This window comes from Macaca nemestrina, chromosome 5 (genome assembly GCF_043159975.1).
Source record: "Macaca nemestrina isolate mMacNem1 chromosome 5, mMacNem.hap1, whole genome shotgun sequence".
Taxonomy (NCBI): Eukaryota; Metazoa; Chordata; class Mammalia; order Primates; family Cercopithecidae; genus Macaca; species Macaca nemestrina.
Window position 1 is genome coordinate 117,965,180 of NC_092129.1, and position 25,977 is coordinate 117,991,156.

A 25,977-nucleotide genomic window follows, 5' to 3' on the forward strand; every position below is an offset into this window, starting at 1 on the left:
ATGCACTCATACATATTAGTGGTAACAAGCACTGGGCTCTATATATAAACTCTGTGAAAACTCTATGAAATTACACAATTTTTTTATGTGAAAAAAAGTTATTTCTGCCAACAGCAAAAACATTTTGAGTCATGGGCTGGGTCTATTTTTTGGAGATTTCCTAACAGCACCATATCTAGTGCCCTAGGAAAATATTGGCTGCCTGTCCATTAAGAAAAACATTGATCTATGGAACCAAAGCACAGAGAGTTCCACAATTTTCTAAAGCAAACGATACTTTCTTTAAAAATTAACAGAATCTAAGTACTAAACATTCTCATGGCAACTTAGAGATACAGAACTAGGTAGCTCTGACTATTTTTAATTAAATCTCTCTGACTGGGAGATTAAATTAAACAAAGTCCTTTTTCTGGACTTTGTTTTTTTCAGCCAAGCAAATTTTCACAATGACACATGCCTATTATCAACCTTATATTCTAGAATAAATGAGGACTTTTAAATACAGTTGAAAAGAGTGTATAAATACAACAATGGGAAAATTTTGGACCTACATGATTTTAAATGATCAGGTTATGAAATGAAACAGGAGGTTCATAGATGATACAGCATCAGCACAGTTGATAACCACCATAATTTGGGGGAAAGCCAGCTGCTATATCTTAAGTTTTATTCAATAAATAAATTCAGTATTTTATTGCTTAACTGAACTCACGATAAGAATACATGATCTAATGCCAGACCATGAATTTTGTAACAGAAAACACATCATGGTGCCTAACTTATAATTCAAATTATAAACTGGCCAATGATCATGGAGTCATTTTTCCTACATGGTGAGTCATCTAATTTATAACTTAGAAAAGCAATGACAATTCATCTTCTAATTTTATTTGTGATGCTTAACAATGTTATAGAGCATGTAAGTGTTTTCTCTCAGTGCTAAATTTAAAATCAATATAAATCAGATGTGTTTGAATTACAAAGTGTTTGCAATAGGAAAAACAACACAGCTTGTATCTGCAGTATTTATATTGTGAAAATATTTCTATATAAATAAATAGAAGTGTGAATGGCAACTTATTTTCAATGTTATCACTTTATTTGTTATATAAATATATAACAGACAACTCATATCTCTAAATGGAATAAGATGTAAATAAATGTACTAAAGAAGGACTCTCAGTTTAGTTTTAAGCAGAGATTAATTTTCTACCGCTGGATGGACTTATTCCACTAAGTACCTCTCTTGCCCTGTCCATAGTCTCCCCTAGCTTATTTTCTACAGAGTAACAAGGAATCTTTTAATAATGTAAACAGGTTTGTATCAATTCCCTGCTTAAAATACACATCACATTGTTCTTCCATTGCTCACAGGATTCTACTTCATGTGATTTCTGCTCAACTCTCTGGCCTCATCTCATGCCACAAATCCACCTTGTTTACTGTGCCGCAGCCTAACAAGCATTTTTCAGTTTTTAATATAGTGCAAACTCTTTTCAACCTCAGGGCCTTTACACAAATCAGTCTCTTTGCTAAAACACTCTTCTCCTGCTATACAGCATGGCTGGCTTCATCTCACCCTTCAGTTCCAAGTTTAAGATCACCTTGTCAGAGAAGCCTTTTCTCATCACCCGGTGTTAGGTAGGTCATTTTCCCAATACAAATGTACACCTTTACATTTTTATTCTCTGACTCTTTGATCTTTTCCTTCATTGGAGTTTATTAGTTTATTTACTCTATTCACTAAACAAGAAGGATAGAAACCAAGTTTTTCTTATGCAATATAATATTCTTAGTTCTGGTAAAGTAGGTAACATTTTTAGGTGCTCTGTAGAAACTTACTGACTGCTTGACTAAGTGAATGAATGAAAGAGGAAACTTCTTGGTTCGGGCTCGGTGGCTCATGCTTGTAATCCTAACACTTTGGGAGGCTTAGGCAGGCAGATTGCCTGAGCTCTGGAGTTCTAGACCAGCCTGGGCAACACGGTGAAACCCCCTCTCTATTAAAATACAAAAAGCTAGCCGGGCATGGCGGCATGCGCCTGTAATCCCAGCTACTCCGGAGGCTGAGGGAGGAGATTTGCTTGAACCCGGGAGGTGGAGGTTGCAGTAAGTTGAGATCGCGCCACTGCACTCCAGCCTCGGCTTCAGAGCAAGACTCTGTCAAAAATGAAATAAAATAACCTCTTTGTTGCAGTTATGCTTTAATGCTCATCACATCTGACACACTGAGAGAATATGCTGAATGAGAGGAATATCAACTGTTGTGCAGCTGAGCATGGGGACTCTAATGGGGGTGTATTTATTAGAGTTTCTTTTGTGCCTAGGTGTCTTTTCAATCTTAGGAGTTCTAGAAGAAAAACAATTTGTATGTTGTTGCAATTTATATATTATTGTCTGGTCCTCATTGACTAAGCGAAGTGGTTCCAGACGAACACACATGGAGCATCATGGATCACTGGGTACCAGACGCTTTAACCAGATCACCCTCACATCTGTATAATTACTGCTCCTTGGCATTCTTCAGAGCAGTGCACATGTCTTGTAGTGTTCTGGTTAGGGAGGGGGCATATTTTTTACAGAATAACTTGGGTAACTACCTTGAGGAAATCTAGTTTACTGGTCCAGACATGGAAAATTGCTCATGTGATTATGATTAATGCTCCCTTTGAATGAGAGGAGTACAATATTTAAAGAGAAATGGTCTATGTTTAAAGATTATTTCACTGAGGGTGGAGGATAAGAATTAAAACATAAATAAATGTTTTTATAAATATATATTTTGACTTTTGAGAAAAGGGGTGACAAATGAATTTTTTCTGTGGTTTTCATGGCAAAATCTTAAATTCTTGCCATTAATGGTAGCGTAGGACTCATGAGAACCCAGGAATCTTGACTAAAAGTCAGGAGACTACACTTAGGTGAGAGCAATATTAGCATCTTTTTAATTAACTACTTTTGACATCCTTATCATTCAAAAGTAGAGAAATTCCAGACTAATGTTATCAATGATTAAATCTAAGTATTACTTTATAAGGTACCCAGTAGATTAAAAGAGTAGGGTTACAACCTAGATAGATCTAATGAGGTCCAATACCACTGTATGATATTTAAGTTAATATACAAAGTAGTTTTTCAACTGCCTAGCCTTTTCTATAATCTTAGAGATGGTCCTAAAACAACAAATGATATACTGTCTTACTGATTATGTATTTATATACTTACGAAATTTTACATCAAATATCACAAAATATTTTATTTCAGTTTCTTTATGTACATAATGTTTTAAACATTTTACATCTGTAAACTTGGATTTTAATGGATCGATTATTAAAGCTTATGTGAATATAATTATACATGTATATATTTACTGTAATCAACTTCAAGTATATTTCTGCTCTGAAACCTTCTTAATTTAGTAAGATTATTGCTTTTACCATGACAATATGCTTAAATAAAATGTGTATTTATATAATCACTATAAAGACAATTTTATCTTCAATATTGAATTTAACTTTTTTTGCAATAGTACAATCACAATAATATCTGCAGTTTGTGTCAACTGTAGTAACTCTTAAAACATAAAAGTCAAGCTAATCTTAAAAATAACTAATTTTCTATTTAGTTACCTGATAACACTTACAGAATTTTGACATTTTAATTATTTGAAAAGTATTCTTCTGCTTCTGTAGTTAATACCTTAATAGCCATCATTTCATATTATAAAAATGCATTTAAAACTTTTAATAAAAAATGTGCAGAAGTTATTTAGAACCATGGGCCTTTAATCTAAATGAAAAATTATACTTTTCCTATACACAACTTCTGTAGCTGGATATGTTAAATCATGTCTTTGAATACAATTGTTTTATAATAATTTCTAACATGTGAATCAGATGCTAATATTGCTTCAGCATTTTTGTTTCTTATGGTCTTTTTGTTTCTTTTTTTAAAAGCCTAGTCATATATATATATATGTTTTTTATATATATATAAAACTTATTTTAAGTTCAGGGTTACATGAGTAGGTTTATTATATAGGCAAATTGCGAAATTTGGTGTCTTATGAGCTTTATGTGATTAATGATGTCACTCTGGTGCCAATGGTGGATAATAAATGTCAGCATACATTTGAAGACAGTAATTCATTTATTTTCAATATATTTAAAGAGACAAACTTAATGTGTGATTTTTTTCACTAAATATGTCCTTTTATATTTTTACTACTACCTAAAAAGTTATAACATTTAAAAATAACATTACAATCAGTAAAAATAAATTAATAGTCTTACAGCATTTTATAAAAGTCAAAATCTCTGTTGCAGCAGCATCCAGAATATTTTCTATAGGTTCTAAGACAGAACTACTGAAATCTTACTTACCAAATATATTTCATACATACCTAACCTATAATTCCTCATTTTTCCCACTGACTGCTGAATGTTGGCATGATGGCTGAACACACTTTAAAGGCCAAGGCATGAGACATGTGCCCACTGGCTGGTACAACATATTTCCTGCAGAAACCACAGCATAAATTACTTTTCCCACCAGCTTAGACAATGGAAGGACTTATCTATGCTGAGCTGCTTACATCTGAGCACAAACCATTTTGAATGATACTCTTTCATTCTATTCTCGGAAGAGAGATGTTAGTAACATAGTGTCTAGAAAGGGTTAGAAAAAAGAAAATGGGCAATTCATACTTTCAGGTTTGACTTTTGTAAAACTGAAAACTTTGTTCAGTGTACTTGTATCTCCCATTAGTGTACAAGACCACTAGGCAAAAGCTGAAAGGACAAAATGGATGTTTATAAAACTCAGCTGTTACTATTAATTAAAAGTAGTTTGTTATTAATGTCTATTAATTTCAAATGAAAAAAATCTGAAATACATTCTAAACTTGCTGTGACAATAGGACAAGGGTTGTAAAATTGGACTCCCCAGCCAAATTGCAACAATATGGAGGTTCTTCTATCTATGAGAGAATCTAAATCTGTGAAACCAACAAGGTGTTTGTCAGCCAAATCCTAGAAGTAGAAATTAAAAAAAAAAATGTTTGAAGTAGAATCAGATTCTAAAATGGAAAGACATTTATAGCAAGGTTCTACATGGTGCTCTCAACAGCCACAATAAAAATAGAGTTCCTGGATATTTGATGCTATCTCTTATACTCATAATGTTATTTATTACTGAGTCCTCATACTTCCTGTAACCCCAACATTAGTATCTCCATCATGCATCTGTGCCTTATGTAGCGACGGAGTGCTGTGACATTCTCCTACATTGGCGGTGTAGCATTCAGCCAAATGACCACAGTGCAACCAAGCTCAGGCCCTGCTGGAGGTAGAAATACTCAGAGTGCTTATTTTATTTTCTTTAGAAAGTTAGGTAAGTGGGAATATGATATGGGTTAAGTCAGTCAGATTCTCCTATGTTTTATTTAAACTCTTAGGCAATGGCAAAGTCAGAATTTGAGATCTGAAAGTTGCCAGAGTAAATTAGGGGTAAAAGTATACTTACATGGCATGTTGTCTAACACATAGGGTGAAAGAGTGACATGAAGACCATGTTGGCCTGTGTAGCTCAAGTTAGGGTATCAAAAGAGGGAGGGCCCTAGAAAATATATTCTGTGGTAGCCTCATATGAGAGGAGAATGGGGATCCGCAAAAAAGAGAAGTGTTAGATGATCAAAATACCCAAGAGTTCAGTAAGTCTGGTGAAGCTGTATATGCTATAGAAAAGAAAGTAAGAGACCAGTTGACTTGGGAGAAATTATAGCACTCATAAGCAAAGCAGAGACTGATTTTTACTCAGGCAGAGGTTTAGAACCCCAAAACCAGAACACACATTAAAGACCCTTCTCAATAACATTGTGATGGTTAATACTGAGTGTCAACTTGATCAGACTGAAGGATATAAAGTATTGATCCTGGGTGTGTTTGTAAGGGTGTTGCCAAAAGAGATTGACATTTGAGTCAGTGGGCTGGGAAAGGCAGACCCACCCTTAATCTGGGTGGGCACCTTCTAATCAGCTGCCATCACCGCTAGAATATGAAGCAGGCAGAAAAATGAGAAAAGAGTGGACAGGCCTAGCCACCAAGCCTACATCTTTCTCCCCTGCTGGATGCTTCCTGCCCTTGAACATAGGACTCCAAGTTCTTCAGTTTTGGGACTCAAATTGGCTCTCCTTGCTCCTTAGCTTGCAGATGGCCTATTATGGGATCTTGTGATCATGTGAGTTAATACTTAATAAACTCCTCTTTAGATCTCTCTCTCTCTCTCCTCTCTCTCTCTCTCTTTGTATATGTATAGATAGATAGACAGATAGATATAGATATAGATAGATAGATATAGATATGAGATATATATCTTATATCTAAGCCCTTAAGCGTTGTCATATGATACATAGGTTTCCTGATTTTCTTTTTTTTTTTTTTTTTTTTGAGACGGAGTCTCACTGTGTCTCCCAGGCTGGAGTGCAGTGGCGTGATCTCGGCTCACTGCAAGCTCCGCCTCCCGGGTTCACGCCATTCTCCCGCCTCAGCCTCCCAAGTAGCTGGGACTATAGGCGCCCGCCACAACGCCCGGCTAGTTTTTTGTATTTTTAGTAGAGACGGGGTTTCACCATGTTAGCCAGGGTAGTCTTGATCTCCTGACCTCGTGATCCACCCGCCTCGGCCTCCCAAAGTGCGGGATTACAGGCTTGAGCCACCGCGCCCGGCCGGTTTCCTGATTTTCTAACAGAATATATATATATATATATATATATATATTCTATTAGAATCCTATTAGTTCCATCTCTCTAGAGAATCCTGACTAATACAACCACCATGAGATTATATGGGAGTCTGAATCTCCTGTGGACATAATGAAGAACTTGAAAGCATTTGCTGCTCGGAGTGAGACAGAAGAGAAAATTACAACTAGTTATTTATACCATAGATTATTTCCAAAGCATTTTTATCACATTCTTTCTAAACTATTATTTTGCCAAAGATTCATTTTAGCATTTTACTTCCACCTTTCAATTATATATTTTCTGAACGTTTCCACCTACTGGTAGATTGTCATTCCAAGATCTTCATGTCTTACACCTTTTAACTTTGAGTCCTTTAGTCCTAACTGTATTTCCCTCTCCTTATTTTTAAAACCTAACTCCATCAAAGTTTTCTCCTTTTGTTACCTTAATGTTGCCATTCCATAACTTCCTTAATATTAAATAAAATAGTGCATTCATATCTTTTTTAGACTCCCTGTATTCCTTTCAGGAACCATTACATATTCTGCCATAAAAAAGGATGAGATCCTCATCTGCAACAACATGGATGGAACTGGAAGTCATTATGTGAAGTGAAATAAGCCAGGCAGAGAAAGATAAACATCACATGTTCTCACTTATTTTGTGGGATCTAAAAATCAAAACAATTGAACTAATGGAGATAAAGAATAGAAGGAGGGTTGTCAGAGGCTGGGAAGGGTACTGGTAGTGGCAGTGGGAGTGAGGAGCAGGTGGGGATGGTTAATGGGTAAAAGAAAAATAGTTAAATAAATAAGAAAATATTTGGTAGTACATAATATAACTATGGTCAATAATAATTTAATTATACATTTTAAGATAACTAAAATAATGTAATTGGATTCTTTCTAACACAAAGGATAAATGCTTGAGAAGACAGACAACCCATTTTCCATGATATAATTATTAGGCATTGCACGCCTACATCAAAACATCTCATGTACCATATATACATATATCTACCTACTATGTAACTACAAAAAATTAAATTTAAAAAATGTTAAAAAGAAAACAAAATTCTCACAAAAAAAGAGAAACCATTACAGTTTGATGGAAAGATCACAGAGTACTAATTTAATAAAAACCTGGGTTTGTATCCTGACTGTGATCACTTGAGGCCATCACATACTATTGCTGTGCTTCTTATGTCTAATCTTAAATTCAAGAATATCTTTCCTTTGAAGCATTTCAGGGAGACTTAAAGAGTAAATATATGTGACCACAGCTCAAAAACCACATGATGTATAGAGGGACTGAAAAAAAAATAGAGTAGAATCTGAATCGAATTCTAAAGCAGTACTCAACTTTTGAAGATAAATCAAAAGAAGGCATATATTCATTAAGTGTCATGTATTCACTGAGCATCTGCTGGATATCACTGTGTAAGGCACTGAGGATATAAAAATAAACAACAACCACCAAATTAAACACTGTCTTAACCTTCACAGAGCTTAGAATAGTAGTATAATTCTCTTAAAAATATGAACAAAGCTAAAACCAATTTCCTTATGATGTAAGACCTCTCAGTAAAAGTTTTACTCATGCCAGACTTTCACAGTCTCAGCTGGAAATATAAACAGGAATCACCTTTAATGAATACAGGCAGAGCCCTTAAGCGTTGTCATATGATACATAGATCTACTGGTTTTCTTCTCTTGTCAAGCCACTGATTGGAGAGATGGGTAGCACCTAAAAGACATTTGCTAAAGGATAATGAAAGACAGGGGAAAAGGAAGAGCTCATTTATCTGGTAAATAAGGGTATCTGCACCTGCTGACAAATAATTTTGGTTTGAATAAACATTTCAAATGTCAGGATAATTCAGAGTGGCAACTGGCAAATATCCAATTTTTTATATGGTCAACTAAGCCAAACTTCATCTACTCTGACTCTGTAAGTCTATCTATGACTAACTGCAAAGCAGGAGAAAATTCAAATAATGGTTACAACTTTCAAGTTAAAAATTTCAGAGTCTAGATTGCATTTTTTTTATAAACAGAAAATCTGTTTTTGTGCTTTATAACAGAAACATTTTCAATTTTTTCTGGTTGATTAACAAAGCTAAGAGCTTATATTTTCACTAGAACCCATGCTCTTTCCTGCAGTCTTTCCTGGGGGATTACTTGAAATAAAATCATGAAGCAACATTACTTTTTTTTTTTTTTTTTCCTGAATGGTTAAAATAATAACTACATCACACTAAGTCTCATAGTCCAGTCTGCTAAAAATCTGATTTTCAAAACAATGTGATAGGCAAAAAAATAATTTTTGAACAACAATTATTGATTTTTGTAAAAGCTAACTTCAAACCACACTATAAATATATATTTTTATAAAGGACTCCATAATCGGACACACATAAAGTCACAGATATGACTTACTAGAATATTAATGAAGGCTTTGTATGAATGCATCTAACCATATTTTATCACCTAGATACAATCCAATAAATTTCTATGGCTGTATATAGGCAGAATTTTTAGAAGGGATAATAGGAATCAGATATGCTCTGATGCTGTGCTGTATGTGTTTGAACAGCCACAGTACATGAAATCTAGCAAGAAACTTGCTCCAAGCCATGGTCATGTCTCCAAGCTAGCTTAGCCTAAAATAAGTAGAGCATTTTCTTAATTATTCAGTCCAGAGAGCAAATCTTTTCCTAACTAGTTTTATTCTGGGGAGATTGTCAATTTAGTTACATCTAGCTATTCAACTTTAGCTAATATTTATGTTGTCTGTACATAGAATCTTGAAAAAATGGGGCATAAAAATTACATAAGAAATAGGTCAAGAGATCACTGTTACATACATATGAGAGAAAGAGAGGAACTCTCCTCATAAGGAGGATTTTCCTGAATAAGTTCATATGTCCTTATAGACTTACAAGTTGTAGCAAATTAAATAGCTCTTATATTTAATGTTAAGGCTGACTATATCCAGGCACTGGAGCAATGTAGATTGTACCTGTAATGGAGTTATAGTTAGATGTACAATGTTCCTGTTTTGATCTGAGAACTGCCTATAGTACATAGTACATAGCCATGTACATAGTACATATAGTACATAGCCATGTAGCCACCTTTAGAAAAAGAAAAAAAAAAGGAAGAAAAGGGGAGGAAAAGAGAAACTGAGGGGGAGAGAGGAGGAGAAGAGAGAGGAGAGGAAGGGAGGTGGGGAGAATGAGAGGGAAAAATTACATAGGAATATTCAAGTCAAAACTTAAGAAAAATTACAATGAATAAAATTGGGTGGATCCAGTAAGGATGTTTTGATGAGTGATAATAGTTTTCACCTTAAACTCCTGAAAATTATTAACAGAACAACATAATGTATTTGTTATTTATTTTTGGTTTCACAAGATTTCCTCCAAGAAGTAGACCCTGAAATACAAGTCAGTGAAAAGGAAAGTAATTAGAAATTGCTCCTGTGATGAACACCTGTGCAGAGGGTAAGGAAGCAGTATTAAGATGAAGAAAAATTTGAGCTGTGATGCAGTCTCAGTGAAGCTTTCAGCCACCTCACAGTAAGCTTTGATGCCGAGATGTCCCAACAGAATTGTCCTGAGTTGGGGAGAGGAAGCCAGGCATTTACATTTTTTAGTGGATCAGTAGTTTTGGGTTATGGGCTGCCAATGGTAGCGGTTATGACTTTTGGATGGCCACTTTTTCAACCAAAGCCCATCCTAAGGATTGCTGACAGATAAAGATTTTCTTCTGACAACTTTCCCAGTAGCTAAGGGATAAATCTTCCATTTTCAAAGACAATTCTGGAACAAGCAGGGACTAGGGTGAATCGACTGAAGTGCCTAGGGAACAAATTCAAGGAAATGCTCGCCCTCACTTGAGAGGGTGTATCGCCTTAAATTCTGTGCCCTATGTGCTTTGTCACTCCAAATTAGTGCTGGCTTTTTTCAGGAGGGGGTATCACAGGTACCACCACAGGTGATTCTTATGTTGCTAAGATCTACTTCCTTCTGCAGGAGTTTAAGTAGTTCCTCTAGTATTCCAGAGTGCTTCTCTTCCTGAAAGAATCTTAGAAAAGAAAGATGAGTAGGATGAACTACAGTCCCAGCTACTGTTACTGGTCACAAGACTGTAAATTATATTCATCCACTTTCTTATCTTCTATCCATTCTATATTTGCTTCATCCTCAGGTAGCACCCCTACTGGTCTTAATGGTCTTCTTCATGGTGTGATTCAAATTCTCATCCTTAAATTATCTGTACCCTTCATCAGAGTACCCTTCTCAAACAGGGTGTTCACACTTGTTCACTTACTGTCAAATGGGCAAGAGAGCACCAAGAAGTACACAAGTGAATGATCTATATACCAAACCTATTTTTTCAGCTTCCACTGTGTAACGCCATCCATGTTTTCAGTTGCCTCTCTATCACCTTAATTACTGATACCAAGATGTCGACTCTTCTTCCCTGCTGATTTTCTCTCATGAAAATTCCAAAATCTCAAGTGGCAGCTATGACTTGTAATTCAATGGGATTCTTGCAGTGCTTTTGGTGGACATGTTCTCTCTTTGAGAACCAGAACTTCTGAATTCATGGAGACTAGATGGGAAGCATAGATTCTTCAGGTGAGTTATTGGCAGTGATGGTAAGCGGAACCACTTCTGCTTTCAGACCCAGTTTACAGGAGCAAAATAGTGTACCTACTTGAGACACTGTACCATATATTTAAAAAAAAAAAAAAACTTTTAAGATATACATTGCATGTTACCATGCAATACAAATGTCCTCACGTATACTCACTCCCATATGTCCAACCACCTGCCTGTACCTCATATTTTCATGACCCTGATTTTCTAATGAATCCATATATACTTTAACCTTGAATCACTTCCTTTGTCACACGCTGGATGAACAGGTGCACAAGACAAAGCTCTGCCCACTGGAAGATTTTTTTTTTTTTTTTTTTTTTAACTAATGTCTTTCAAGACTTCCCTGAGTAAAACTCTAGTTTAATAACCATCCATATTTGGACTGTACCTACGTACTAACCTGACCTATTAATTAACCGAATTTGGTCTTTTATCTCTTCTTTCAGAGTCATAAAGAGTTTCCCGTGCAGGTGTGAGGAAGAGACACTGATGCAACAATGGTATGTGACATAGTGTTCTGAACTGCCCACTCTGTAGCTTGCCTGTGCCCTCTGGTCATGGATATGGTGCTTCCATTTTATAAGTAGTGGCGCTAGGTCTATCTGACTTTAAAACTTGGCAGGTCAGACATAACCAAGGATTTCTACACTGCACCTTACTAAAGCTAGCAGATTTTTTTTTTTTTTTAACATATGGATTGCTTTACTTTTTGACCCAGTTTTCCCAGGTGTGAAATATACTACTTCCATAACCAAAATAACCCTTCCAGACAGTATTGTGTCTGGAATTGTGTGGGAGGTGCAAAATACAATTGTTTGTTCTTTACTATGGAAGGGATGTCTGTGCATGCCTCAGACTACTGAATTTATAAAAAGAAAAACAATTTCTATTATGCCAGGTCTTTAAATATTTGTGTATTAGTCAATTTTGTGCTGCTAGATCAGAATATCACAGACTGGGTAATTTAAAATAAACAATTTTTGGGGGTTACAGTTTTGAAGTCTGGGAAGTATAAGAATAGGGGGCCAAAATCTGGCCAGGGTTTTCTTGCTGCATCATCCGATGATGAAAGGCAGAATGGCACACATAAGCTAGGAGAGAGAAGAAGAGGGGGCTGAACATGTTCTTTTATGAGAAACTCCATCCAGTGATAACAAACCCTCTCTTACAATGGTGGTATTAATCCACTAAAGAAGCCAGTGACCTCATGACTCAATCACCTTCCGTTAGGCTATACCTCCCAACACTACCACATTGGGGATCAAGTTTCCAACATATGAACTTTGAGGACACATTAAAACCATAGCATTTTATAAGGTTTATAGCCAAGTATCTGCAATATTTGTGTCTTACCAAGATTTCTAGTGTGCTAGTCTTTTTTGGTCTGCATTGTGTCTTTAATGTAGCAGACCACTTGATGTTCTGTGGGATGTTTCAAGTATCCAGATATGATCAGATTCTATTACAAAAGACGGAAGCTTAAAATAGCCTAAGGAAAAATTTTGGAATACACACAGTCCTTCACTTCAAGGAAATGTGAAGGATTGCTGATCTTGTTTTCTTACACCGTAGGAAAATGCATTCGTCATATCAGTAGCCATATATCACATACTTGGGAAGGTATTAATCTACTATAGCAAGGATACCATATTTAGCATAAAGGCAGTAATCAATGCTACTTCTTGGTTGGGTATGCAGTCACCATCATCTGTGTCTTGCAAACACAGACACATCTTCAGGATCTGTGTGATTTTTTTTAGGGCAAACTGGTAAAGTAAATAAAATAAAATAAAATAAAATAAAATAAAATAAAATAAAATAAAATAAAAAACAAAATAAAATAAAATAAAATAAAGTGGACCATTTTGCCAGCATTCTTTAGGTCTTTATGGGTGGTGCTAATTTTTGTCATTCTGCCTGGAGTATGATATTATTTGGCCAGTAGTTGGGAGAGATAATTTTAGAGATTCCCACTCACTATGAATGTCTATGACCCACTGTAGAGGCTATGACAACTGCCAAATATGTCTATTGCAATAATACATCTGAAGATTGGGAAAATGACTAGCAGGTGAACCTACACATTCAGTGGACCCACTGTGACATGAACCTTGGCCTGGATTCCATTTGTTACCTCACTTCCCTATAACTCCACTCTAACAGGGCCCATGACAACGTTCTGATCTCCAGGTGTAAATATCAAATAGAACACTGTGTCCAAAAAGTTTTAAAATACTTGAATAATCGTTTTTCCAAATGGTCAGTTACCCAAATCATTAATTGGAAGTTGTTTTAGGGAATTATTAGAGAATCAATATTATGTACACTGCCACAGTGTTTTAAGATTCTTACTCCTAAAGACCTGGCCTCTCATTAAATGCGGTCCAGTTATAAAATTGGCTCAAGTCTGTAAACAGGATAATGGCTTATGAGTCTCTGTTAGGAACATTGCCCTCAGCTTATTGCCCACCCATCCTTAGTAATTCCTTATTGTGCAGATTGAGCAATACTCTTCGGAGTCTAGGGATTTTTACATACTTAGCTTTCTAAATGTCAGCTCTCCTTGGCTGTCGCTTGGACTTTACTTCTTATTATTACAATAATTCTATATATTTGGTTTCTTATAGTTTAGCATCATCGCCTGGACTCTGTTTTTGTTTGTTATTTGTTTTTGTTTTTTGTTTTTTGTTTTTGGAGCATAATTCCCATTTCTAAGCCCAGTTCTCAAATTGTCTTATGGTCATCCCTGGACTACCAAGGAGAACCACTACTAAACTTCTTTGTGATATTGCTTTATCCTCACCAGGACATTTCTTATCACGTTAGAAATGATATGATGATACAGTGTTTAAGCCTTTTAATGAAATAAACCATATGGTGAGTTTTCAGCTTAATGTATCTGCTCAGACATGATACTTCTTTGTTTTTATCCCTTTTTTCCACCATTTGTTTTGTCAATTCTATCTCATTGGTGTAGGGGCATTGCGTCTCATGTTTCTGGGTGCCATTCTAGCAGCATGTTTGCACTATTATTTCGGAAACTGATCAAGGCAATAAATTCTGTATCCATAAAGAGGACTTCCATATTGAAAAATACTCTTACTCAAGTGAATGTTCCAACTTCCCTTGATCCATCATTACTCCTTTAGCATATGCTTATGCATGTCTATGTTCTATAGCTCCACTGGGAAAAGGTTATCTCCTTGTTAGTTAGCTTAGAAAGTCCCTGGCTTGGTATTTTGTGACTTTTCATACTAGCCTGGTAAGATATGACGTGGAGTATGTGTAGTCATATAGGGGAGATAGCTCTGTATAATCTTGAATAAAATCAAGAGCGTTAGTTCTGCTATGAAATAGTTGAGAAATTTAAAGGACTCTCAGGATCCAGGGGATTATGGGGCTTAAAATATTTGGGGGTGCCTTAATTCAAATATCTAGAGTTATGCTTTTTTATTTCCCAGCTAAGACCCTGACCTGGCTATTACTCATCTCCATCCTTTGAGATTTCAAACTTTTTTGAATCTCCTGAGAAATGCCCTCCTACGGCAGGAGATGAGAGCCTCTTTTCATGTTACCAAGATAATCTTCTGATTTTTATACATAGCTTTTAATTGAGTTAATAGCTCCCAGTTTTTGATTCCTTTACCAGAGCATCAAGTAAGTTCAGCATGAGTCAATTCTACAATCTATGTAGTAATTATTTCCTCCATAGTTTTCAAATACCTAAAACCTCAAATCAGCAAATGCATTTCCCTTTGTATACAAGAGAAAGCAGTTCATTTAACAATTTCACTGCTACATTTTACTGAGGATTATTTGTGCCTCATCTACCACCAATGAAGAGGTCCTCATTTACCACTACATCAGGTGATCTACTTCAAAAGCCCATCTTACATTGCTTTCCCATATCACTGCTGACAATAACTTTCACAGGTTGAGTTCCCTGGAAAGCAGTCTAAGAAACAAAAGTTAGAGTTTAATGTCTATCAGGGAGTGCTCTTGAGATTAATATTTGTGAAAGACAGAGGATGATAGTAGAATTTGGTGGAAAGAGAGAGTAAACTATGACGAAGCTCTCAGCCAACTTCACGGAAATCACTGCAGCTGGGATACAGTTACAGAGTTGATGCAGTTTGAGCAACTATCTGGCATTACACTTCACATTGATCAGTCACTAGATATAAATTGTATGGGGAAGGGGGCAAGAACTTGGGCAAGGTGGTTTTTTTCTGTGGAGGAAATCCTCAAAGAAGATTGATATCTGAAAGTCTTCAAGGTCTGTCTGAAGGCTTTTTCATCAACACTACCAAGAAGTGGGAGAGGAACTCCCTTTTCTATTGTGATTGTGGATCTGATTGGTACATTAGAGCATCTACTATAGTTGGTACTTTTTTTGTTTTCTATCGAACTTCAGGAATCTGGTGTCTGTTTCTCTACTATGCTAAAAATACAATTCCAGTACTTTTTTGCAGTAAATGTATTAACTAATTTTCCTTCCAAATCTTAGTTGATTACATTATTTTCTTTTCTTGAGATGTAGTCTCACTCTGTGGTGTGATCTTGGCTCACTGCAACCTCCACCTCCCAGGTTCAAGCTATTCTCCTGTCTCAGCCTCCAAAGTAGCTGGGATTACAGGGACATGCCATCATGCCCAGCTAATATTTGTAATTTTAGTAGAGACAGAGTTTTGTTGTGTTGTCCAGGCTGGTCTTGAACTCCTGACCTCAAGTGATTCATTCTCCTCAGCCTCCCAGAGTGCTGGGATTACAGGTATGAGTCTCTGCACCTGGCCTGATTACATTATTATGATTTATTGATTTTGCCAGTTAATACACTATTCTCTGACTTTTGTTATATTTCATAGTATTATAAATAATACTATGAAATAATAAATAATAATAATTAACTATTATATTATGTATAATAAATAATTAATAGTATTATATTATTTATAATAAATAATTCATAGAATTATAAATAGTTACCAAAATGTTGTTTTTGGCATGAACAGAAGTTTTTAGTCAGTTCAACATCTACATAGGGTGCAATTCTTATTTCATAGGGTAAGAATGTGTTTAGTTTTGTTAGAAATTATCAGTCTTCTAAAAGTGTCTGAATCAATTTGCATTCTCACTTGCAATGAATAAGAGTTCCTGTTGCTCTGAAAATTCATGAGCTATTCCTATTGTGGATTTTATTTTTTTTTGTAACTATCTAATAGCCATGTATTAGCTCCTTGTTTCAATTTGCAGTTTCTCTGAACAAATGATGTTGAGTATTTTTTTACATGCTGATTTACTGCCTATATATTTTCTTTGGTGTTCCTTCTGTTCAGGTCTTTAACCTTTTCTAAAATATCGTGGTTTTTTTCTTTGTTTGTTTTTAAGAGACAGGGTCTCACTCTGTTGTCCAGGTTGAAATGTCATGGTGCGATCATAGTTCACTGCAGCCTGAAACTCCTAGGCCCAAGCAATCCTCCCGTTCTTGGCCTCCCAAAGTGTGCTGGGATTGTATATGCATGCCACCATGATTAGCTAATTTATTTATTTTTATTTTTTAGTTATTTTTTGAGATGGGGCTCCCTATGTTGCCCAGGCAGATCTCAAATTTCTGTCCTCAAGTGAGTCTCCTGTTGGTCTCCCAAAGGGCTGAGATTACAGGTGTGAACCATTGCACTGGCCTTTTCTTACTAACGAGGTTTAAGAGTTCTTTGAGTGTTTTCATACAAGTTCTTTATCAGCTATATGTTTTTGCAAACATTTTCTCTGTCTGTGGCTTGTTTTCAATCTTCTTTTAAATGTGTGTTTCACATAATAGACAGTTTTAACTTTAATAAATTCCTTATCATTGTTTTCTTCATAGATTGTTCTACTGGTTTGTATTAAGAAACTTACAATCAAGTCCAAGGTATGTAGGTTTTTCTCCTATGTTTTCTTCAAGAATATTTCAGTTTTTAATTTTACATTTAGTTCCATAGTCCATTTTGAGTTAATTTTTGTGAAGTGTAAAGCCTCTCTTTTAAACAAATATATGGTTGTTAATTTTCTGGCACAATTTGTTGAAAATATTATCCTTTCTCCATCAAATTGATTTCACTCTTTCGTTAAAAATCTGATGACTGTATTTGTGTGGATCTATTTCTGCTCTTTCTAATCTGTTGCCTTAACTTATGTATCTATTTTTTCAATACCACACTGTCTTTTAATCTATAGCCATAAACTATGCCTGGAAATCTGAAAGTGTAGGTCTTTCAACTTTGTTACTCTTCACTATTTTCTTGGTTATTCTAGTACTTTTTACCTTCCATATAAAACTTAGAATAGCTTGTCTATGTTTACAAAATAGCTTTCTGGGATGTTGAGAGGAATTGCATTGAATGTTGTATTAGTCTGTTCTCACACTGCTATGAGGAAATACCTGAGACTGGATATTTTATAAAGGAAAGAGGTTTAATTGACTCACAGTTCTGTATTGCTGAGGAGGCTTCAGTAAACTTACAATCATGGCAGAAGGCAAAGGAGAAGTAGGCACCTTCCTCACAGGGTGGCATGACTGAGTGAGTGCAAGCAGGGGAAATGCAAGAATCTTATAAGACCATCAAATCTCAAGAGATTCATTCATTATCATGAGAACAGCATGTGGGGAACTGCACCCATGATCCAGTTACCTCCACCCTTGGTCCTGCCCTAGACATGTGGGGGTTATCGGCATTACAATTCAAGATGAGATTTTGGGTGGGGATGCAGCCAAACTATATCAAATGTATACATCAGTTTAAAAAGAATTGACAATTTCACAATTAAGTCTTTCATTTTGTGAATATGGAATATCTCGCAATTTATTTAGATTTTATTTGACTTTTTGTCAGAATTCTGTAGATTTTTGCATGTAGTTCCTGCTTACATTTTGTTAGATTTACACCTAAGCATTTAATTTGGGGAGTGTATTAGAAAGCCTACTTTCAAAAATTTCAAATCTCAATTGTTTCCATATGTTTAATCTATCGGTTACTGATAGGAGAATGTTGAAAAGTCCACCTAAAATAGTGGATTTGTATATTTCTTCTAATTTTATTAGTCTTTGCTTCATTGTATTTTGATTTTCTACTATTAGATTTTTAAATATTTAGGATTGATAGGATTTCTTGAAGAACTGACTTCTTTATTATCAGGTAACACCTCTCTTTTTTATAATTTTCATTTTTTTTTCTGAAATCTGCTTAATTTGAGTAATATATCTACTCTACCTTTCTCTTGATTAGTGTTTGCATAGTACGTATTTTTTAATCTCGGTACTTTTGACCTATCAGAGTCTTTATATTTAAAATGGATTTCTTGTAGAAAACACATAGTTGGTTACTTCGTTTAAACCACTCTGAAAACCTCTGTCTTTTAATTGGGATATTTAGGCAATTTGAAATTAAAGTAATTATTGATGCAATTATTAATTCATTTGGGATAATATCTACCATGGTATGTAATTGTTTTATATATGTTCCATTTGTTGTTTCTAATTTTTCTTCCTTTAATTTTGTCTTCTTCCCTGGCATATCAGCAAAGTTATTTTTAAAAAACTTATTGTTTGTGGCCGGGTGCTGTGGTTCACACCTGTAATCCCAACACTTTGGGAGGCCGAGGCGGGCGGATCACGAGGTCAGGAGATGGAGACCATCCTAGCTAACATGGTGAAACACCGTCTCTACTAAAAATACAAAAAAATTAGCCCGGCCTGGTGGCGGCCACCTGTAGTGCCAGCTACAGCTACTCAGGAGACTGAGGCAGGAGAATAGCCTGAGCCCGGGAGGCGGAGCTTGCAGTGAGCGGAGATTGCGCCACTGCACTCCAGCCTGGGCGACAGAGGGAAACTCTGTCTCAAAAAAAAAAAAATATATATATATATATATATACATATATATATACACACACACACACACACACATATATTGTTTGTACATTTACAGGTAATCTAAGTCTATCTTCAAATAGCACTATGATGCCTCACGTGTAGTGCAGGTACCTTGTAACAAAATCTTCCTTTCTATATGTACCGTTAAGTTTCTGAACAATGTCATTTTTATACTACTTGAAGAAAATATTTCAATAATTCTTGCAAGGTAGGTCTTTTGGTGATGAATTACCTCCCGTTTTGTTTGTCTGAGGAAGTTTTAATTTTCCCTTCACTTTTATAATATAATTTTGCTGGATATATACTTCTCAGATGTTATTGCTGTTTTCTTCCAACACTTTCAATATTTCACTACACTTTTCTTGCATCCATGATTACTGATGAAAAGTGTTCTGTAATTCTCTATTCTTGTTACTGTATAGATAAAGCATTTTCCCCCTTCTAGCTTAAGATACTATTTTTCTGCATTTTTAATATAATATGACTCATTATAGCTTTTGTGGCATTTATTTTGCTTGGTGTTTTCTGAGCATTCTGTATTTTTGTTTTGGTGTGTCTCACTAATTTTTGAGAATTCTCGAGTATTATCACTTTCAGTATTTCTTCTACTTCATTCTTTCTGTTCCCAATAGTATTCCAATTATGCATATGTTACATCTATTGAAATTGTGACAAAATGTTTGAATGTTCTGGTTTCTTTTTCATTATTTTTTCTACTTACATTTTAGTCAGAAGTTTCTATCAACATATCTTAAGCACGCTGATTTTCACCTCAGCTGTATCTAGTCTACTAATGGGTCCATCATAGACATTCATCATTTTTGCTACAGTGATTTTAACTTCTAACATTTGTGTCTCATCTTGCCTTAGCTTTGCATCTCTTTATCTACAATATCCATCTGTTTTGCATGGTAGCTACTTTTTCCAGAAAAGCCCTAATCATACCTACTTTAACTTCCTTGTCCAATAGTTCTAAAACCTGTGTCATATCTAAATCTTGTTCTGACTCTTTAAACTATGTTTTTGTTTTTGCTGTTTGGTTAGCCTTGTTACTTTTTATTAAGGGCCAGACATGTTGCATTGGGTGGTAGAAACTGAGTAATACAGAACTATAGTATAAAGTTTTATGTTAATTTGCCTAGGAGTTGATTTAATGTTTCCTACAACCGTAAGTGTCAGAGATTTCAAATTCCTATAGTGTCCTTGTGTTTACTTCCTTTCCAGACAGTCTTCCCCCAAGTCTTCTTGTTGAAAAAGGGTCTGTATCATGCATCTCTCTATTTTTAGTTCAATGATGCAATGTTGGTGTGGTGATAAATTGTGGGAAACGGGGTGTATTTTATAACTTTCCAATTAAATCTCTGGCCTAAATGTTTACAGAATTTCTTCTTTATAGCTCCCACCCTTTCCACTTCAGGCCATGACAAGATGACAAGAGGAGTACGTAATGGGAAGAATGTCCTTCTTCCATGGCTCTAGGATGTGGCTGTATTACAGTATTTCCTCCCTGGAAAATTGATTGTGCATAATGATGGGATTAGCCATTCTTCTTGCCTTATATTGCAGTACATTGGCATTACCTTGGTGGAAAATTTATATGAGAGTTATGTAATATACTCTAAGTCAGAAAAAAAGAATGCAACTAAATTTTTGGAAATTTATTTGTTCTTCTATCTGATCAGCCACTACCTATTTTATAAGAAATAATTTGAGATTCATCTCCCTAAGGAAGCCTATCTAAAACCAGTGCAATTATCATATGACACTACATACATTATCCGGATATTGCCACTGTTATATGTAAGTGGCTAGGGGCAGAGTCCATCTATCATCATTTATTATAAGGTCCATAGAGTTAAACACAGGATTCATTACACCATAATTTTTCAATACATGTATGTTACATTAATGTGTAAATATTTTTTCTTTTTCTTTAGAATTTTCTCTGCATTTCAAATTTTTCACAAATATAGGGTAAATATATTTTATAATCAGAAGAAAACAATATAGAACAATTTGAACTTCTACTTGGAAACTGACCTATTCTCACTTGCTGTTTCTTCTGGTATTATCCCTTCTTTTGACAAGATTTTTATGGCATATCTAATTTTATCTTATTTCCTTAGATGCTAGTCTTCCTTTTAGCATATGAACTTTTCAAGTAAGAGAATAAAATTGTTTTTGCAGAGTTTTGAATGGAAGTTATAAACATTGGAAAATTTCTCTCAGTGGTAGACTGTGTACTAAATAATTAGATGCAGTGCACATCTGTATGCATCTCTTCAAGTAAGTATTTAAACACTATTTAAAAGGCAGCCATCAAGCACAAATGCGAGCTCTTAAACCTTTAGTAAACTACACCAGATTTTTACTCTTTCCACTTCCACCAGCAGGGTGTTGTTTATGTTGGTTATTTAAATATATATGCATATACAATGAAAAACAAGTAGTTAAAATCGATACTTAGTTTCTCTATAATCTTCTACCTACAAGAGACTGCTGAGTTATGTTTAGTCACAAAGTAAATAGAAATCATTTCATGAGATGCAGTAATGCAATCTGTGTTTTCTTTACTTCTTCAGTTTTATTTAACCAATTTATACTTTCTTTTCATTTGCCGAGAGACAAAGGAAGAGGAGATGGTTAGTTTTATAATATTCTCTACCGAGTGTTAAAGAAAAATTTTACCAGACCACTTAAAGAGTCAGGGGAGGCTTTATTCAACACTATTGTGAAGGAGAAAAAAATGACTCAATTCTACTAAAACAAAAGTTGGGTAAATTTTTTTTTTTTTTTGAAACGCAGTCTTGCTCTGTTCTCCAGACTGGAGTGCAGTGGCGCAATCTTGGCTCACTGCAAGCTCCGCCTCCCGGGTTCACGCCATTCTCCTGCCTTGGCCTCCCGGGTAGCTGGGGCTACAGGCGCCCACCACCATGCCCGGCTAATTTTGTGTGTGTGTGTGTGTGTGTGTGTGTGTATTTTTAGTAGAGACGGCGTTTCACCGTGTTAGCCAGGATGGTCTCGATCTTCTGACCTCGTGATCCATCCGCCTCTGCGTCCCAAAGTGCTGGGATTACAGGCGTGAGCCACTGCACCCGGTCAAGTTGGGTAAATTCTTAAACACCAGGGGAAGCTACTGGAAAAGTACTGGATGACAATGATGTTATCAAATAGGTTGTGCAATGTTATTAGGCCGTTTGTGTTTACTAGTTGGTATTTATCTAAGACTCCTATAATTTCACTGAAACTAGTAGACAGGGGCTCTTTCTTTCTTATTACTTTTCGAATTGATGATTCCCAGATATTTGAGACAGATATTCCTGGGTTGTAGAAGAATTACATCATCAGCAAATACAAAATTAACATTTGCAAGTTTTCTGAAGTAAGTGCTCTAAGGAAAGGGTGGTCAGGAGCCTATAGTCAGGAAGACTTTAGTGAAGTTGAGATACGTTTTAAGTCTTCTTGGTCACCAGTCTACAATTTATCACTCCTGAACCACACCTTCCCTTTGACTTAAAACCAAAGCAAAACCAACAAAAAAATTGTTTCTTTATATCCTTGAGTTTATGTATCTTATCTCAATGCAATGCTTACGATGACACTTTACTTAGAAGCCTCATACATATTTACTTTATTCAGTTGACAGAGTTATGTAAACTGAACCCATATTGACTGAGAAGGTCTCTGGAAAATTATGAGAAAGACACAAGGGGTGTTCAAGAAATGCAAAAGATTTTATAGCATTTGGGCTGAAGTTCTGAAATCAAATCTCATTTCTGTTCAATGGTATTTTTTCAGGTTTCCCTCATAACTGCGTAAAATCCAATTGCAACTCTAACTATAATACATGCTAAATAACCATTTTACATCAAATTCCTTATTCGTCGCTTAATGTCCTAGAGTGTATATCTTGATTTCTTGTTTCTACTCCATGTTGGTTTGTATTCCTTTCAACATGGCAGGATTTCCTATTTACTTGTAGAGAGAGAAAAACAAAACAAACAAAAAATTTTATTCTTCATTGATGTTATATGACTATAGTGACTGTAGTTTTGTATTTCAGAATTTTGTTTCTGTGCATTTAATCTCTATAGTCTTCAATAAGAATATATTGATAAAATAATAGGAAATTAAATAAATCTTTACATAATATTTGAACAATTACTGTTTCCAACTTTGTTTTCTTTAAAATGCTTGCTATTTTTATTTTAATGATATAAATAAATATTTTAAAACTACTCCATTGATAATATAATTTAATATTCACAAATAAAATAATGAGACATTGCTTAATTTTACATACCATCAAGTAACAGAGTGTGGACTGAAACTCTGAACTGTTGCTCTCATGTCCCTCATGTACTCCAGTGGTGCATTAATCTATTTGAACTGTTGTAAAAATATACTATAAACTAGGTAGCTTGTCAATAATAGAAATTCATGTTTTCACAGTTCTGGAGGCTGAAAGTCCAAGATTAAGGTGCTGGAAAATTCAGTGCTAGTGAAGGTGAAGGACTGCTTTCTGGTTCACAGATGGTTGACTTCTACTGTGTCCTCACATGGTGGTAGGTGCAAGCTATCTCCCTAGGGTCAACTTTTGTAAGGGCACTAATCGCAGTCCTTAGGATTCTGCTCCATAATCTAATCACCTCCCCAATGCTCTACCTTTTAATACCACCTCTTTCAGGATTAGGATTTCAACATTAAATTTAGAGGACACAAACATTCAGACCATAACAAATGATTTAAAAAGAATTGGCAAAAGTATGTGTGCAGCCTAAGGGGAAACAGTGTTAACAAGTAAAGAGGACTGAGTCAATCTTTTTAAAATATTGGCCTGAGAAAATGCTTTCAGCGTCACAGTAAGTGAATCTTAAATTTATATTTAGAATACAACTCTGTGACCTAGAGTCTGTTTGACTTGCAATTTTCTGTAATGTTGAAAGTATAGTTATTTGAACATTATTTGGTTACATTTATTCTGTTATATCCTAGGTTAAAGAAAATTAAAACCTTGGGTAGGAGTCAGTTGTAATGGACATGGTTTATTATGATTATAGGCATATTTGCTATTTTATTTTTACTTGACTCACTCGTTTGTTAAAATATGATTTGTGCAGTTTCACATTCCCCCAAACTTTCTTTGTAGGTAGGCACATATTTTTGTGGTATACCATTTATACATCCTTATTATTTTATTATTCAGATTTTATCTACTCATGCAAAGAGAAGTGTTGGACAATTTTCTAACTAATTTAATTAATTTATATATTCACTCTAAAAATTTTTAACCAATAATATCACTTTTATTTTGAACAAGTTTATTTCTTTTGATTACCTAAGTAATAGTCCTTACCATCTATTCAAATTTGCTTACAGAGAAAGTGCCGTTTGAATTAAGAACCATGATTTAATAGTGTAGAATTTTCTTCAAAAAAAAATAGAAGAAAGCATTCTAAAATTACAAAGCTCTTTTATTTTAAACGCTTTTCTAAAGAATGTTTTATTTTTATGCCTAATTTTAAAATGCCTTTCTCATATGGACTGAAAGCTTGTCAGCCAAGTTTTAGTCCAAAAATCCTTTACTGTAAAAATATAATTTTAGAACAAAAATTTTATGGATATCTATCTATATTCATGTTTTTATTTATTTATATAAAATTATATACTCATTGGCATAATGCTAATTAAATACACCCAAAGATATCTTTTATTGGTGTTTTTAATTTTATAAGTAAAATTTTACTGCACCTACGGTTGTTGTACCTGTTATAGTTGTACAATATTTTAAGGCAAAGAAACAATTTGCCCTCTGCTAAGGAACCACAATAAACCCTGATATTAGTATAGCAGTATATTTGCGGCTTGAAAAGTTAAAGGTTTGTACATTTTATACAGATTCTGTACATTATTATAATGTAACTCCTTTCATTTCCTTCTACAATAGTGAAAAATAAATTTGTATTAAATATACATCTCCTACTTATCAATTTCAGTAGAGAAAAGTGGCTTTTATGGCATTGATCCTGAAATATAAGCCGGTGAGCTCAGTTACCATTGAGTATTTATATGTATAATATCAAAACATCATACAGACACAATATACAGCACCCAGAACTCATTTTCTTTATGATGCTATTGACCTGTATTTAAATGTATTCCTAGGGTCTCTGTGATCATAATCCTTTGGTGACACACTGTTAAAACAAACAAATCACATGAACAATATGTAACTCATTTGTTATTAAAATGCCTCTAAGAGAACAAAGTTATCCTTACACAATAGCAGATATTTTACATCCAGATGTATAACAAAATCATATTCTCTTAAGACCACTATTATATTTTTATAGAAAGAACAATTTCCATTGCATTTCAGCTAAATAAAATGAGGTTGATATTAATTCATAAAAGCCAGTTGTAGACATTGTTTGAGATACCTGAATTCTGAAGTGAATGTGTACTTGTTCATTCCACATCTATTACTTAGGCATCTATTCATTTCTATTTTTTCCCCTACATGCCAGATGGGCTAATTGGCTCTTCAGCATTTATTTTAAAAAATACTATGTGGGCAGAATGTTAGTGTCTTGGCAGAGTATGATAAGACATATAGTTGAAAGGGAATTTTATTCAGGACAAACTGCCTCCTGTTTGCAC

At 34.8% G+C, this 25,977-nt stretch overlaps 1 long non-coding RNA gene across 1 annotated transcript in view; it reads right to left on the reverse strand.

Annotated features, from left to right (window-relative positions):
• Positions 1–4,408: 4,408 nt before the first annotated feature.
• LOC105479498 (uncharacterized) overlaps positions 4,409–25,977 on the reverse strand; it is a 143,677-nt gene continuing 122,108 nt past the window's right edge. Inside the window, exon 3 of the long non-coding RNA XR_985938.2 lies at positions 4,409–4,517. This is a non-coding gene — a long non-coding RNA (uncharacterized lncRNA). The remainder of the gene's footprint in view (positions 4,518–25,977) is intronic.